The sequence below is a fragment of the Symsagittifera roscoffensis genome, chromosome 2 (assembly GCF_963678635.1).
Source record: "Symsagittifera roscoffensis chromosome 2, txSymRosc1.1, whole genome shotgun sequence".
NCBI classification, from domain to species: Eukaryota; Metazoa; Xenacoelomorpha; order Acoela; family Convolutidae; genus Symsagittifera; species Symsagittifera roscoffensis.
The window spans coordinates 79535075-79548695 of record NC_087063.1 but is presented as its reverse complement, the minus strand read 5'-3'; the positions used below and the strand labels follow the sequence as shown (position 1 = coordinate 79548695).

Below are 13621 nucleotides of genomic sequence, written 5' to 3'. Positions count from 1 at the left end.
ATTGTTTACGCCAATTGATATATGACAAGATGCAAAATGTATAACTTTGCAATTTCTGTATCTTTTTTGTTAAAATTACCAGTCAAAATGAATTTGCAGTAGATACATGCCAAGGCTATGCCAAGAATTGTCGAAAAAGGATTTTATCTTTTGCTACCAAGACAAGGATAATGTTTCTCTCAATCATGTAAAAGAGTTGAACGCAGCGCGCGAACCGCGCAGATACTCCAAAGCCCCTTGTTGAACATAATCGACACTTTTCCCCTTAGAGTTAAGGCTGGTTATTTTTTGTTAAACAAATTTGGTTTAACTTTTAAGTACACTTTTTTATTTCTGATTTTTAAAGTTGTTTCGCATAAATTTTTGGAGTTTTCACAACTTTTGCTTTTCAATTGATTTGCTTTTTCATAAATGTATGCTTTAATTTCATGTTTTATGGTTATGGTTTGCTATCTTATTACAGCAATCTTTGGCAGCTCCTGTATTTGGCTTACTTTCAACGCAATACGATTGATTTTTTGACAAATTAAAGGTTGTATGTTTGATAATTATTCTTTTGTGGTAGAAATGACGGAAAATATAAGCTTGGAGATTTTTTATTATACTCAGCCCAATTTCATCTTTTTATCTTTTTAGTTTACCATTTTTGTCAACATTTTCTTACACTGAAAAATGAAACAAATCTGATTGGGCAAAAGAATTTTTTCAGACATACATTCTCAAACGCCTTCATATTCTTGTGCTTTTCTGGAATCAAAATGGCGAAAAAAAATATTTCTTCTTAAAGTTTTAGGTTTTAAGTTTTAGTGAAATGTATCGAATGTTAACTGTCCTAAATTGGCCATATTAGCAACTTTTAAACCCCCATAACTTCACAAAAATCACAGGTGAAATATATTTTTAAATTGAGCTCAGGTCAACAATACGGTTGGTAAGATATAAAAAATTGTTAGTTAAAAAATCGTAATTTGTCTGGTGAAAAAAAACACCCCTTAGTACAAAAATTCCATCTTTTTCTGCGAAAATATTCGGAACAAAAAATTGCTGACCTAAAGTCAGTTTTTGTTAAGTAATGGAGTTTTGAAAACTGCCAATGAAGCTAGTTAGAGGCCAGTGACCCCCGATACATTAATGAGTAAGTGGCGATTTACTTAAGTTTAGAAATCCTTAACTTAGATTGACGTTAGTTATTTGGTTTGTTTGTGGGGCAACAAAAAAAGATTCAACAGGTAAAATTTTGCGGCTATTTTTTAATCCTTTTCAATATCAAAAGCTACTTCAAACACGTTTAACGACAGTCGAAAATTCAGGGCTTTCCCTGGATACGAGCACTAATATTTGATTTGCTTACGATTCTTTTCAATCAACAAAAGCAAGCTTTAATTTTTTCAAGCCAATTCGAATTTGATTACATCAGCTTCTGCACTAATCTTAAGAAGTGTTATTCAAATTTTTCTTCCTTGAGGACAAAAACAATCATCATTGGACAACAAGTGATGAACATATTATAGACCAACATATTTCAAAGTCCTTAAGTTTAAAAAAGAGACATACACTGAATTGATAAAATGGTCAATAAGTCACAACATATTCTATTCAGTGTACAATAAAGAACAAAACAATTTTTTTCCTACTCAACATTTAGCTGATAAGAGTAACCTAAATCTTCAGTGCATTAGGTGATCTCAAGATGGCGACAAATACGGTGCAAAACTAAGTTAATTATTTTGCTTTAGCCTTCCTTAATCTTACAACCTTTCCAAGTGTTATTGAAAATTTCCAGCTCCTTGGAGATAAAAAACAATTCTAAATAATGTTTGTTCAGTTGTTTTCTGAACAGAGGATAGGAGGTTGCTTCTTTTAGTTTTTCAGGCAACAAATTAAAGCAATTGCAAGCTTTAAGCAGAAAAAGTTTGTCTTTGTACTTGCTTGTCACGGTTGGTTAAATTGAAATAAATTTCCTTAGTACGTGGTTTGAAATTGCAGTATTCGTAATTTGGAAAGTCTTTGTTTTTTATCAATTTAACTCAAACCTTTAGATCAAACGCTAAAATTTTTAATTACACGATTGTGTTTTCAATTTTCAACTAAGTTCTATTGCAAAAAAAAAATTTTCTCGCAGCAAAATGACAAATTTTTAAGCGTTATTGTAATTAGTTTATCGTCGAACTGAAAAAAAATTACTCGTTTCTTTGCTTAATTCTTTCGGAATAGCAAAAAAAATCAAACCAAGTTTCCTAGACACTGATCATGTATTTAATGAACCCGAATTATAAGTGAAAAAGCTTGTATATGATACCTCACTTAGATACCGTAGGAGATTTGCGAGCAAAAAAGTAAGCTAAAAAAACAATCCCATGTCATAGTTTCTTAAATCTAGGACAATAGTCGGAACAAATTGTTTTTCAAGACAAATTTTTGGTTCGATTTTGGCGGTCAAATATTTTGTCGAGCAATAAGATTTATTTTGATACCAAGTAAAGATATCCATGTCTATGACGCAACTTGATTCAACTATTTTTTTCTTGAGCATTAATTTCCTTTTTTATTTAAATTAGCTCCAGGAAAAATTTTCAGGGTATCAAGCATCAAATGCCTTTGAATCTGAAATATGGAAAGCCGAGTCGGCACAGTCAGCTTCAATAACGTGTTTTGATTGCAATGGCTTCTTTGTTTTTCAGTTTGTTAGAATTTTTCGACTGCTTCTAGAAATAAAAATGACTGGTGCTAAGAGCAGTTTGAAAAATTTAATTGACTAAAAACGGTTTTTCTTAACACGATTCCTCCACTTGAATGCAACTTTGCTTAATAAAAAAAATGTGAACGAACTCTTGAAGAACTTGTTGGCACCATCAAGTCTACAAGTTCCTCAATAAAACTAAAAATCAATTTGAAAACAAAAAACGAATTAAGTTAGCTGTTTTAATGTCACTAAAACGCTAATTGAAAAAATAGCTGCACCATTTTCCACGCCTGCATTCCTGCAGTTTTCTTTTCACTCAAAGATGAATTGAATTGAAAATGTTTGAATAATTCAGTCTGTAAAATCGGATCTCTCAAAGAAATTCTCCCATTTGAAAAAAGCGGGAATGTTTTTTAGAATCACGTTAGATTATTCGCCAAATTATAGTCTAGCTGCTTTTTTGTTTTTAGGGGCGGACTTTTGTTTGATTTCTAGGTACCAAGGCGGAAACATGCATAAAAAAATCATTATTTCATTATTGTTTTTTTTTTCAAATGAGACAGACTTTCCTGAACCACTATAAAATAATTTAGCCGTCTCTTAAAAATCGTAATGGCCTTAATTTAAACAATGCCCGCCCCTTTGCGTACTTAAAAAAAGCTTTTCTTTAACTATGATGTTAGTCCGTTGCATTTTAAAAACTCAATTTCTGCTATTAGAGACTCCTTCAGAAATATATTTTACGTAGGATAACACGTGACGCCTTCAGTTTTTACTCCAAAACAGTTTTTATATTTTTGTTGGCTTTTTTATTTATAACTATCCGGTTATAGCTGTCAATCAATTTAGAACAAACAACTGGATTTTTACAGCCTATCCGTCTGGAATACACTAAAAACGTAACAGTTTAGACGGATTATGTCTTTTAGTCATCCAAAAACAAGAATTTATTCACTGTTTTTATAGTTGTCATTTGAAAATTAAGTGGTTTATTGCTTTGAATTTGAATTTTTTCAATGAACCAATCGAAAAAAAAATATTTTCATATATTTTATCTTCCCATTTTTCACAATTTTATAAATTGTTGAAAAGACGATGTTTTAGGTGTTAAAAACAGCATTTGCATTCACTGCGATTAATTATGTTGATTGTAGTTTTTAATCAAGAAAATGAGATATTCTCTGCAAGAACTCTGTGATACTTTGCAGTTTATAAAAAAGCTTTTCAAGTGTTATCGCTAATCTTGAGATCTTCTGTTGAAGCCAGTCGGCATAAAATTTGGTTGGTTTTTAATTTAATTTTATTATTTACGATGGCATTAATTTTGGATATCTGGTTGCTCTAATTCACTTATCGTCGATTTCAATTTGCCGAAGACAATCATCATAAAATTCGGGTAATTGTTTTTATTTTAGATATTCTGCATATAAATCAACTGCAGAAACTTAACGATTGACGTGGTCTTATATACCAAGTTAAATGCCCCTCCCCAATTTAGCATCCCATTTTAACTTTGATAGATCTAATAAAAACCCTGTAGAAAATCATTAAAAAAACATCTTCAAAGAAAGTTATATTTTGAGCAACTTTACAACGATAAGACCAAAAATGCGATGAAACCACCAGTTTTAAAGCCAGTATGAAGGGGAGCGGTTTTGAAGTAAGGGAGCGGTGGTGAAGTGGATAAGTCTCCTATTGGCAATCGGAAGGTCGGATGTTCGAGGCCCACCCGTACTGAAGTTTCATAGATGTTAATAGATTATAAAGGATTTTCATTGTCAGTCTTCATAAAATAACAAAAATGATCTATTGAAAATGGATTATAATCGATTATTTTCAACTGCGTTCAAACAATTTTATCAAAGGAAAAATATTCAGTTTTAATTAATTATAATGGTTTATAATCCATTATTTAAAATTTTTTTGTGTGCTGTTTTCATTTTTTCATAATAATATGAAACTTAAGTTAGTTATTTTCTTCTCCAAACTTTCAATTTATTAAAATTATTTGTTCTAAATTTCAACCTTTTTCCTAATTTTAATCGCGTTCATAGAAATTTATAAAAAGTTGCGTATTTTTGTTTTCTTTTTAAATTAAGTTTTATTCGCCAAACCGGCATTTAAACACAAATCACCAGACCCCACACCACCAGGGCCTCCGATATTTGTATTGCAATATATTTTGAACTTGCAATAAATAATTCCATTGCGAAACTTCCGCAATAAATAATTGTATTGTTTAACTGTTGCAATAAATAATCAATTATTGCAATTATTGGCCCAAAAATTGGCCCAATGAATTATTGCTGATCCCTGATATTTTCTACGTAAAAAATTGGTCTTGAAAAGTTTAAATTAGTTTCTCAACTGTATAAACGTTCCAGTACATTTTGTTTACAAATAAAAACAAAATCGATTCCAAATGCATCGGGGAGAGAGATGTTCGCAATGATCCCAACGTAAGTTTCGCTTTACTAAAAAGCCGTTCAACTATGTTTGAAGTAGGGGGTATCCATTTAACCGAATATCCATACATCTTTCCCAGTTTAGTCTTTTTGGCAGCTAAAACTGAATCAGCGTAGTTCTCGATCTCTGCAGCAACAGTGTCAGAATCTCCTCCTACTTTGAAAAATCGCACCAAATCAAGTTCTTCTGAATTGAGTATTGCTTCTTCGCCCATTAAAATTTTCACTAAGGTTTTTTCAAACCCGAACGAATGAACAATTTGTGCACCAGGAGAAAGATATTGCTCTAAATCAGGATACTGCGTGATAACGTCGTCAAACAAAACTCTAACGTCTAGAATATCTACTTGATCATTCTGCAACTTCTTGGTAACTGAATCTAGTTTTTCGAGGTCTTTTAGCACTGTTTCCAAAAATAAGTTTTCTTGCGCACTAGGGGCTAAAACAGCTAATTCGGGATCAGCCCAATCAATAAAAGGTCGTAAAGCAATATAACGTTTGATCATCTCGTACGTGGAAGACCACCTTGTTGCATTTCTCAAAACAGGTCGTAAATTCGTCTTTTTTCTCAAAACTGCAGCTTTTTTGACAGAGAGTAATTTTTTCATTAAACTGGTAATGCGGTCAATACTTTCTTGTCGTGCTTCTAGATAAAGGTTGCAGGCAAGATTGAACCGATGACTAGCACAGCCAATTAATGGTATGTCCAGTAAAGTAGCTAACCTTTTATTAACGCTTGCGTTGTCGGCAACCATGAATGACAGATTTTCGATCGTTTTCTCATAAACACCCAGTGTTGCAATAACGAAGTCTAAATGATTAGACGCAGATAAGTTTTCCTCGTTCAGTAAAGGTGAAATTGCCAATAAAGGGCACATTACAGTTTTCTCATTCTCGTAGCAAGCAAATATGGCAAAATAATGAACACTATGATCCGTCCACCCATCCACAATAATTCCGAATTTACTGGGTAATTTCAGTGCTATGGTTTTTTCAACATCCATGGTCAACTTTTCAATGTAATTGGTAATTGAATCAGTAGAAACTGGTTCGAGATTTGTGTACTTTCTGGTCAGCTTTTTCTCAGAGAAACTCAGTTCCCTGTTCTCCATAATAATCCATTCAAGCCAACCAAACAAATTAGCAGCTTTTTTAGAAACGCCAGCGCATATAACAGCATCTCCAGATAAGGTTCCTTGACTGGTATCTGTAAGAATTTCTGCCCTCCAGTTAGGGTGTTGTTTCACAATATGAGACATAAGATTAGTAAATCCAGAATTTGGTTTGCGTTTTCGTTTGCACCCACATTTACATTGATACTCATCTACCCCAATTTTTGTAAAATAGAACTCAACAACTGGGTCTTTTGATGTTCGGGGTACCATAGTATTGTTTGTAACTTAAAACACAGCACAAGTTGTTGCACAACTATCTTTGTAAGCCACAAGAACTCAAGTGTATTTGCAATGCAACAGCTGTATTTGCAACATGTGACACATGAGAAAACGACAACAACACAAGCGTCATATCAAGGGTTACTGTTATTGCGATAATAATTGCAAAATTCCAATAAATACACGATATTTTGAAATGGATCAATAAATAATGCAATTATTTTTATGTTAAAATAAATTATTTTGCCCTAAAAATAATATTTATTGCAATTATTGCAATACCAATATATTTTTCGGAGGCCCTGCACACCACCCCCTCATGTTTAATGCGGGTGTGGTAAACGAGTGGGGAGGGGTGGATTGGGTTTAAATGCGGGGAAGGAGGGGGAGATGGGGTGAGCGTGAAGGAGAGACGTTGTGTGTGTGTGTGTGTGTGTGTGGGGGGGGGGGTGGGGTTTTGAGACGTAGCGGCGTGAGACTGATGAGGGTAGCAAACACTGAAAATGGCGATGAACGCAGGGTTATATCTAGGTTTTTGTCTGTTGGGAGTGGGGGACATCAATTTTTTTTCCAGTTAGAACGAGTTGATTTTGCGACCACTCTTAGAACACTGAAAAAAAACGTATTTCGACCAAAGTTTTAGCACTGCAGGCAAATTTTGTGAAAAAAAAACTGGTCAAAATGCCGCTTTTGGGCACTGTTTGGAAAAGTACTACATATTGATATCTTCAAATTTACTACATATTGGCAGAAAGTTGCGTAGACTAGAATAATTATCTACAGAAGTTTTTCTATTTTCATGGATTTTAAGTACAAATAGTAATCCATTATATTGAAAACAAAAATAGATTATAACCGATTATAATGGATTTTATCGCGTTTTCTTTTGTCGAAAATAATCGATTGAAATGGATTAAAAATCCATCGCGTTGTCTAAAATTGCCATGATAATCGATTAAATAGACATTAATTTAGTCAACAAAAATCCCCATAATCGATTTTTATTCTTGAAACTTGGGTGCGGGCACCATGATCTGTGCTCGTTGCTAGAGGGTGAGGCAACATTACCCAGCCCAGTAGCGTGCCGAGGGGGGATGACCGCCACCTCCACCCCTCAATTCTGTTTGCCTACTTTTTCCTAAAGAGTGTCCACTCTGGTATAATTTTATGACATCCATTTTTCGCTGAACAACCTCAAATTTTTTTCATAAAGCGCCTTCGGAGACATTATGACTAATTTTGAGGAAGAGCCCACCCCAAAAAAAACGCCATTTTCTGGTCAAAATTTTTCGAAAAAGTGCCTAAAAACGTCTATGGGAGAGCTCGGAAAATCAAATAAGGTCGGCAAAACTTTCAACATTTTTGGAAACCCCCACCTAGAAAAGTTTCTGCGCACGCCACTGACGCAGCCCAAAAAAATAACAAAAAATTGCAGGTAGTTCTTAAACAGGGGCACCACAGCGGCTCGCCGTGATGAGATCTACAGCTCGTATGTTGGTCCTTTCCCTCGTAAATAAATGGTCTTAAATCTAAAAGGGATAGAAAAATTTAAATACCTGGCTGATAGTACCATTACTAAAATCATCCTTAAATTTTTCTCTTTTTCGATAGCGGTTATGAAAATCAATTCTGAATAAAAAACAGTCGAAATTTAAATAGAAGTTAATTTTTTTTGCTGCCAAGAAAAGTTAATTTGCTTTTTGCCAATCATACTACCTTATTAATGCGAAAATATAGCATTAAATCAATTTGTTTATGATTGTTTGATTTTATATTCTTTCGTCTTCAAATGACAAAGCTAGATCTGGCCAAATTGGCTGCAAACCAGGTTAAAACTGGGTAACAAACTATGGCAGAAAGACCGATTTCCGGAACTTCTGTTAGACAATCAGAGTTTAGTAATTTTTTAGCTCTTATAATTCTTAAATACATTATATCGAGCTCATACAGTTTTCATGATTATTTCATCATGTTAAATGTGGCGTTCAATTAAGACATTTATATACTCTCTGCAATCTTGAGTTCTGTTCAAGCCAGTCGGGTATAAAATTTGATAATTTTTTGTTCAATTAAGTTTACTTTCTCTGATGGTAATAATTTTGGATATATGTTTGCTCTAATTCACTTATCGTCAACTTCAAATTGCCCAATACTATCATCATCAACTCGAGTGAATGAATATGTTTTATTTTCTTCATTTAAATAAATTGCCGGAAAAATGATGGATGTAGTGTGAACTTTGAACACCCTCAATTTGGCTATCAGAGCTTTACTGAAACCCCTTAAAGTTATTTTAGAAAGGGCATCTTTTTAAAGAGTTTTTTGGAATTTAAAGGCAAAAAAATGAGTTCTTTTGGGTCGCGCTTCTGCAAAAATAATGCTCATAGGTGCAAAATGAGCCTTTAGAAAAAAAAATCAAAGCTTTTGCAGTTAAATAGTACCGAATCGGATATATATGTATATATTATTTAAATTGACTACCAGAATGAAGGGAAAAACGAACTTCATCCCCCGTCACATAATAACGTAACTGATGTCATCCTAATACTTATTGTTTTTTTTCGAGTTGTAGCTGATAGTGTGTTTTACTTTTTTACGCTTGCGATTAGCAAGCGTTTTCCATTCGGAACATAGACTTTTTTTGAGTTAACAACTAGTATAACAAAATCACTGATTTATTTGTGCAGTTATCATTCGTGCAGCTTTCAATTCTGCTGCAAACATGCTAATTTTTTTGAAAATTCAAATTAAACTGGTTACGAAAACTAGTTGACGGCTAAAGACTTTTGCACGAATCCGGTCAGCACCTGTTTATTTTAAAACCCAAAAGATGTAGTATAAAAAATCGTCGGCCTATTACTTGTCTGCTTATGTTTTTTCTGCTTGTTTTCCACATTTCTTACCTTTCTTGTACTGTAAGCCGATTTTATTGTAAATGAAATTGTTTTTTGATTCTTTCATGTAAATGGTAATTTGAAAACTTTGTTTGTTTTTTTTCGTTGAAAATTTTTTTTTTCGACTCAAATAGTCTCGGTGTTTGTCTTATTAGTTTTTGGACCTATATTTGTCTCTATTAAGCAAAAAAATAGATATTCATCATTTCGCGCGTTTCCGAAAGAGGAGGGCCGTAAAAATGAAAGTTTCAGAACTTATTATTCCAAGTTCTTCATTAACACTTTCTTTACTCGCTGCTAGATTCGTTTTTGTGAAAAAAAATTTGCCGGTGGTTGTGTTGTTAGAGGTGTTTTTCTCAAATTGAACATCATTTGATCCAAAAGTTTGGAATCTTTTGCAGATGTAATTATTTTGATTTCCATGTTTGGTATTACAAGTGGTGCGGAGCTCCGATTCGACGCTATGCAAACTACCCCAGTTATTCGTAATTTTGCTGGACTTGCTCTAGTTTTTTTCTTTTTTTTTGTTTTTATTTCGCTTGAAAGCTTTGTTCGGTCTTAGTGGTTTCAACTTTTGTTCTGTCGGTTTTTTGGTCAATTTTGCAACGTTTGAAGTAAAGCGGAATTTTACGCACCCCTCCCCTTACATAATTATTTTACTATGGAACTACTTTTAAAAGTTTTCAATCATCAATTTTTAAAATAAAACAAGGATAGCACAGAAGTTTCCGACCAGTCATAGAACGTTTTTGAAAAAGTCTTTTTTTTCTTTTTTTTTTCTTCAATTGAGTGTCATTTTACTAGGATTGGGGTGACGAGAAAACAATAGAAATGCGTATAAAATAAACAAATCAGGCAAAACTGACAACAGTGTTTTTCAGAATAATTAAAAACAAATTTAAAAAATGAAAAAAAAAAATCAGAGACGAACTTCTAAATTTTTCTCATTTTTGCGAAAAACGTTTTAAATTTTTTTTTGTTTTTAAAATTTTTAACTACCAAAGAAGTGCTATGTGAAGCTTCTACAACTAGTTTTTTTTAGAAACTTATTATGTTTTTGACCAATTTTCATCACAATTTATATAACAAACGTTACTCGATCACGTTGCTCGCTGGAAATTAGACTGTCTCAAAACTTTCAAACGAATTTTATGTGGTAAGTGATTTTGAGTGGAAAAAAAAATGATATCTAAGACACATTCGAACAATGGCCGGAACAAAAAATTAAAAAAATCTATTCAGTTATTTGATACATTTTTTTGCTATATGCAAAACTTTTTACCTAAAGTTTTGTGTGGTGTTTTTTGGAAAATAAAAAAATGTTTCAAGGACATCTTAAGAAATTAATTTTTTTTTAGCTTCGCTTTGATACGTGCAGACTTGTTACCTCTTTAAAATCGTTTGGTTGCCTCAAAATTCGTTATTCTTAAAGCTGGATTTCTAAAAATAGTGGTTATCCCCCTTTAATCAGGTCTCATTTAACTGACATATTGAAATTCTCCAGAATTTAAGATTTCTTGGTTATTTAAAAATAGATGCAGCATTTAAGTTGGGCAACCAATAAAGCTAAAATTGAAATCAAATATCTTATAAGCTTCAAAATAAACCTACTTTGAGCCAGCCGAACGATAATGGATAAGATGGCCTGCAGGCCATGACTAAAGAGGAAATCTATCTTTGAACAAGCTCAAGAGTCAATGCATCACTCTGGTATCAGACGGCCTCATTTTTTTAAAGAATCAACCTTGTTTTTTTTTTCGTTTTAATGGTGTGAACATTTTTTTCTCAATGTTCTCTTTTATTTTCTCAGAAGATTTTTTTCCTCTTTCGATTTCTCTAAAAAGAACTAAAAGAGCTAATCCTTCAACAGTTTTGCCCGAATGCTTCTTTTTAGGTCTTTAATTTTGTTCTTTTTTATTTTGTTTGCAGACAAGTTTCAGCTACCAAAAAAACACAAAATTCACAAAACAATTCAATCATTAGTTTTATTTACCGCTCCTGAAAATGCTAAGTAACTTTTTTAAATAACTTTCAGATGGCAAAAATAGGATCTGAAAGCTTACTTCAGTTTAATCTGGAATGTTTTTCATATCGGTGATCATAGGAACTGGAAGCACATGAGACAATTTGGTAACGCGTTACCAGTTTTCCAGCACTTAATTGCTTCACTATTTTAATTTAGGTTTAGGTGGGCTAAATTTTCCAAATATTTTTCTATTTAGACATACATTTTTTCCAGTTAAGATTTCAAATACTGGCCGAACAAAGATTTTAAAAGGGTTTAATTTTCGATACAATGGACAACAATCCGTCAAGCTCTAATTTGTTTTTTGAACTTTCGATTGGAATTTCGAAACATGAAACAAAGCATAGTCCGTTTCTCTTAATTGTTCCGTTTTCGAAGAAACAAAAATATTTATGATTGGGTGTGCTTTTTTTATTAATTGAGTTTTCGGCAATCAAAAAAACAGGTTCGAACAAAAAAGTTTTTATGCCCCATTGAAGATTTAGACTTCAATTTAAATTTAAAACATATATCAAATTTAAAACATTTTTCTAAAGATTTTTACATAGTTACATAGTTTACCTCCAATCTTTTTTTGCAAAACTTTGGGAGTTTGAAAATTGCCAATTTGATCATGCTCTGGACAAATTTATGCGCACATTAAAGGTTTTATCCATAATCCTGAAAGCGTAACGCGAACTATTTATGCGTGGCAAAAAAAATCCCTCACAAATTAAATCATTCCAAAATGAATTGAGGGTAGCTGTTCGGTTGTATTAATTTGGTATGGCTCAAATTTTCACACTTGATTTTTGATATTGTCCAAAGTTTATAGCTTTTCAATATTTGCTTTTCCCAAGAACTATTTGGTATGGATTAAGAGGCAGTCGGAATATTTAGGGCTGTGTCCTGATATACAAGCAGTCTTGTTTGTCTTTGAGATTGTTGCATGCTAGTACGATTCATGCGTTGTGAGACACGAACTAGTTTAATGCTTTAAAAGCAATCCTGACTTCTTCTTGATACCATCAGTTTTATTTTTTTAACTCAAGTTTTACCCAAAACCAGGCTTGAGGTGATTGGAAAATTTCGGGCTCAAATTTATTACGAACAGTTTTTGAAACGTATTCGTTTCGGATTTCCATGAAAGTGTCGAAATATCTGTGCCTGGGTGTTTTTTCTCCAGATAAAATTTGAAGTTATACCAAGTAATTTTGACCAATTTTTTTACATAGTTTGATAGATATTTATGCCAATTCACAAAATATAGGAAAGTTGCTGAGGTGTCCGCCCCTGAGGCGAATTTAGAGTGGGTGGTTCTAGGCCCCCACAATTTTTCCCGTTGCTTAAGACGAAGGCGCAGTTTCCCAAACCACAAAAAATACTCAAATGTTATCAATCAGTTTTTAATTAGTGACACAACAGCGGTTCACCGCAAGGAGCTAAATAGCGCGAGTTTTGGTTCTTTCCCTGATGAATGAACGGTCTTTTAATTTAACATCCAGGTTCTGTTTTTGTAATGTTTCAACCACGAAAAGTCAAGGAGCAAGTTTCGATCAAGTTAACATCCTCCAAAAATTGAGGAGCATAAACGCAGACCTTCAGGTCTAATAGCGTCCTCCCAATCTTTTGTAAGTCAATAGTTTTTTGCTTGTTTTTGCTTCATAAAATACCATTAGTTAAGGTTAGAAAAAAATTCATAGGCATCAAGGTCGGTAGTAATCTTCTAAAAGAATTTCTTAGATTTTGAACTTTTTGTTGAGGAATATATATGCGCAAAAAGTGAGGAATATATATGTTCGGAGTCGTTTTTTATTCCAATTTTGCAAAACTGTGGTCTCTCGGGGGATCAATCTCTTGATACGTATGGGAGCAGCGGAGTGTGCACACCCCTAAAATAACTTTCCAACTTTGTGCAAATTGCTCGTTTTACCATTTACACACGTGGCGAGTTATCCCGCCCTATAAAAGCGTTCCAAAATGAATTACGGTAGCTAATTGGTTTTATCTTTCCATACATGATTCAAATTGCAACACTTATATTCTTAATATGATCAGCGTAAAATTCAGAGTTTTGCAAAAACTAAATTAACCACAACTATTCGAAACCAATGAATAGGCATTTTTCGATAGTCTTTAAAATTCGATGAAGTAGTGTTCATTTTTAATAAAATGGATAA

At 33.0% G+C, this 13621-nt stretch overlaps 1 protein-coding gene across 3 annotated transcripts in view; it reads left to right on the top strand.

Annotated features, from left to right (window-relative positions):
• Positions 1–13621, top strand: part of LOC134840598 (prickle planar cell polarity protein 3-B-like) — a 49118-nt gene that overhangs the window by 9484 nt on the left and 26013 nt on the right. Inside the window, exon 1 of one of the 3 annotated variants that reach the window (XM_063856520.1) lies at positions 3984–4079. The exons of the other annotated variants lie outside the window; for them this stretch is intronic. The gene's annotated coding sequence lies outside the window, so the exon portion shown is untranslated. Of the gene's footprint in view, positions 1–3983; positions 4080–13621 lie in introns of those variants that run through there. 3 annotated transcript variants of the gene reach the window in all.